Source organism: Sturnira hondurensis, unplaced genomic scaffold, assembly GCF_014824575.4.
Source record: "Sturnira hondurensis isolate 20B ecotype Veracruz unplaced genomic scaffold, ASM1482457v3 Scaffold0019144, whole genome shotgun sequence".
Taxonomy (NCBI): Eukaryota; Metazoa; Chordata; class Mammalia; order Chiroptera; family Phyllostomidae; genus Sturnira; species Sturnira hondurensis.
The window spans coordinates 683,015-687,465 of NW_028091775.1; the positions used below are offsets into that span (position 1 = coordinate 683,015).

The 4,451-nt window shown below is 39.0% G+C and overlaps 1 pseudogene; it reads right to left on the reverse strand.

Moving 5' to 3' along the window:
- Nucleotides 1-229: 229 nt before the first annotated feature.
- On the reverse strand, nt 230-1,432 carry LOC119004184 (keratin, type I cytoskeletal 18-like; annotated as a pseudogene).
- Between the last annotated feature and the right edge of the window lie 3,019 nt (nt 1,433-4,451).

The following is a 4,451-nucleotide window of genomic DNA, read 5'->3' on the forward strand; positions in this document are numbered from 1 at the left end:
GAGGAAAATATATACCTTTTTTTTAATTTTTAAAATTGTTATTTTATAATTACAGTTAATATACAATATTGTATTCCTTTAAGGTATACAACATCGTGGTTAGGCATTTACAAAGTATTGGATATGTCCAGTGCCTATCTGATGCCAAACATAGTATAACATTTTTAATCTTTTAATGAACTTTTATTGGCCTTCTGCCCTGCCTAGGGATGCCCCACTTCTGCTTCCTTTAATGCCTCAAAATGTTGGAGTCCTTGACCTCAGAAACCACTCTGCTGTGTATAATCCTGCCAGTTCTGGTATTTTGGATGGTTCGTAGAGAGGGGCTTTTGTCCAGGGCATCAACAAGACTGAAGTCTCCCCCTTCTTCCAGTAGGCTGTGGTAGGTGGCAATCTCAGCCTCCAGCTTGACCTTGATGTACAGCAGGGCCTCATACTTCTGCGCCTGATGCTGCCCCTCTGCCTGGGTCTGGACCAGCTCTGACTCCAGCTGCAGCAGGATCCCATTGAGTTTTCCATCTGCATAGCACATCTCCACCTCCCTCAGGCTATTCTCCAAACTGACCTGCAGATTCCTCATTGAGTCCAGGTCAACCTCCAATGACTGGACTGTACATCTCGTCTCTGTCAGTGCCATCTCAGCAGTGCCTATCTCAGTGGTCTGTGAGGTGACCACTGTGGGGCTCTCTTCAGTCTGATGGGACCAGTACTTGTCTAGCTACTCTCAGTTCTTTCAGACTAGCTCATCATGCTGGTTCCTGATGTCTGCCATTATTTTGCCAAGATTATGAGATTTGGGGGCATCCAACTCCACAGTGAACTCAGAATTGGCAATCCGGTTTTGTAGAACGTTTACTTCCTCCTGGTGGTTCTTCCTTATGAAGAGCAGCTTCTTGAGAGCTTTGATATCTGTCTCCAGCCACAGCTAAGTGATAGTGCTGTCATCAATGACCTTTCAGAGCCCATTGGTGTCATTCTCCACAGACTGGCGCATGGCCAGCTCCATAGTCTTGAAATAATGCCCCCAGTTTCTGACCTGGGGTTCCTTCTTCTCTAAGCATTCCTTGATCTCTAGTCTCTGATTATCAGTCTCCAGGCTTCTCACCCTCTCCAGATAGGAGGACAGGTAAGCATTCAGGCATTGTATAGCCTCCTTCTTGCTCTGGATGCCCCCTATGCCCACCAGATCCCTGGCTATCCATGTGGCCAGACCCCCAGATCCTCGGCTGCCCCGCACACTGGTGGAGTGGGACATGGAGATCTGGGAGCCTGAGCCCCCCATGCTTGCAAGGATGCTGGCTGCACTGCTGATGGGCCATACCCAGTAGCTTGGCAACTGCACAGAACCCAGGGTCCGGTATCTTGTGGAGAAGCTGAAGGATGTGCTGAAGCTTATGTTGTTCAGGGAGGACGGTGAGAAGTTGAGACCCATGTTGAAGCTGCAGGAAAATATATTTCTTAATAATTTATTCATTGTGGTTGTTAGAAAATATAATAAAATTGAGTAAATATTATCTACATAATGTAAGTTTTTCTGTGCTTTTATAATAAAGCCTCAGATTAGGAAATTGATTTAACTATATGGATCTAAAGTGCGATTGCATACTATAAAGAAAAGCAACAAGAAATGTTCCCTATTTTTTGTTGTTGTTGTTGAGTTCCAGGTGTGCTTGTTTATTTTGTGTGAGTAATTAGAAGAGGGCATCAAGGACAAAGAAGAGCAGATAACCATAGGGAAATACACACACAAAAATATAAATACACCCTACACTGAAGGAGATAATGTGCCATTTTATAAATAAAAAATAGATACACCATTCCTCTAGTGGAATGTCGGAATAATGATTGTGATTGTCAGGTATTGTTCAATGTAGTACATAACACTGGAATGAATTTTTAAAACTTCATAAGTTATATTTATTATATATGATATTATTCATGCATGTGATATACATGTGCTATACATATTTGCTTTATTTTTACAGTAAATCAAAATAAAACAAAGAAAGTTTAATTGCAATGACAGATACATACAATGGTATGAAAACTCTACACAGGTAACTACAGATTACCTGAAAATTAGTCACACCCTCATTAATATAGCACTTGTACCTCTGACATAGCAAAATTCTAGCATTTAATTTTTAATTTCTCTTTCCTCTTTATAGGTAAAAGCCATGAGCCAAATATTACTAAGGAAAATTATATGTATTTTTGAAATTTTTCATCCATTCCTCTTCTATCTGCCCTACAGGGCACTGGTTCTATTGGAATGGTTACTTTTGCTTTTGTTATCAAGAGACAGTGTGGGATATTAGTGAAGGGCCTGTATCTAACACTAGACTCCCTGAGTTTAAATGCATTTCTGCCATTCTGATCTGTGTGCCCTTGAGCAGGATACTTCATCTTAACAGTTCTTCATCTGTATTATTAGAAATGGAATAGGATTGTTGAGAGGATTAAGTAAATCCATGTAGTTTGCACAGTTCTTAGAACATTTTCTTACTTGAATAAATGTCAACTATTATTATTTTTTTATCTTTTGTTAAGCACCCTTTGAATATTGTCTCTATGTTTGGTTCCACTGGTTTTGGACAGGTATAATCACAATGTTAATAATAAAATAGCAGAAAGCAACATTTATTGAGCACTGGTGATGTGTCACACATTTTACTAAATGCTTTAAATGAAATGTCCACTGATAGTCACAACAGCTGTGCAAAACAGTTCAAAACAACTTGTAAAGATTGCATGGCTAAGAAAGAGGTGTTAAAGTTTGATTAAATCCATGCATAATATTTATTCCAATAGATGCCTATGTAATGTCCTTTGGGTGTTCACTGTCATGTATGCTAGTTTTTAAATGAGCCCCACTGCACTCTGGAGAATTCACTAATAATTTTCCTTACCCTGGGATTTGGCCATAGGTTTCATAATATACTGTGCATTTCACTGTATAGTATTAAGTCACTGTTGTGAGCAATTTTACAGCTCCAGGTTTTTCTGAATGTACACTTCTCAAAGCTTTCTGACATGTGAAAAGAATATTTTTAACTATATGATACAGAATGAAAAATAAGAAGAAAATTCAAAATGACTGAATTACATCAATTTAAGGGCACAATATCAAGTTAAAACTATGTGAGTGCACTGTTTAAGGGAAAGAACACCTTACACAAAGTTAAGGCTGCAATTTGATTATAGCAAATTATTATCTAGCCTACGTAAGATGTCACTGTGGATGTGTGTATGTTTGTGTGAAGGTGAACTTGTGCATGCAGGAGCATTTTGTTTCAATGACATTAGGCATGGCATGTATTGTGCTGTTCGTAGAGTTGACTTCTTCTTTTTCTGTTTGCCACAAACATGTATGCAGCTCAACTAACTGGCACCTCAGCATTACCTTGTTGGTAATGAGGCTTCAGATCTAACCCATTTTTTTCAATTTCATTAAAAAATTGATGTGTTTTGGAGGCTTCAGATCTAACCCATTTTTTCAATTTCATTAAAAAATTGATGTGTTTTGGAGACAACTAATTTAGGGCTACTTAATTTCTTGCTATACATTCCTCTCCCCCTCAAATTCCAAGTAAAATGTGAGACAGCTATTTGGGACATTCAATATTTGTAGCCTCAAAGGTTTCTGACCTTTATTTGTTTAGGTATAAATGGGAAATCCGAAACACATAAATAAGACAGAAAATCTGAAAGCCATCCCATTTTTTATCTAAATCAACACTTTCAAGGATTTGATGTCATGTGTCTTAATCAGGGATACACATGTGTGTGTCTGTGTGTGTAATAAAGTGTGAGCATATGGGTATTGACAAGATGTCACTGGAACAGACATCTGCCAATTGGAAATAGACTTATCTAAGTTGAGTTTGAGAATAAAATATTCCTTTATACTTCCCTGTTGGCTTTTGTGATGACTTAAAATAATGTGGATGTTTAAATCATGGAAATAATTGGATAAAATAATCAGATAAAGCCATCCCTCCTCCCCTCCCCTGCTGCATTCTGTTGCATCTTCCTCTCAAGAATAATTCTAGAGAAAATATTCCTGAAGGGACTTTTTTTTTTAAAGATTTTATTTATTTATTTGTCTTTAGAGGGGAAGGAGAGAGGGAGAGAAACATCAATGTATGGTTGCCTTTCATGCGTCCCCTGCTGGGAGTTGGCCTGCAGGGAACCGGCCTGCAACCCAGGCATGTGCCCTGACTGGGAATCGAACCGCGATCATCTGGTTCGCAGGCCCGCGCTCAATCCACTGAGCTACACCAGCCAGGGCCTGAAGGGACTTTTTTAAAGAGGGCAGATGATAGGAGGAGGTGCCAGTATAGAGAAGAAATCCTGTGCTGCCCATTAAGATAAATCACATGAGGGGGAAATTCGTTAAATTTCACTACCTTAAATTCCATGGCTATCAGAATTTAGCCTTTTGCCTTAAT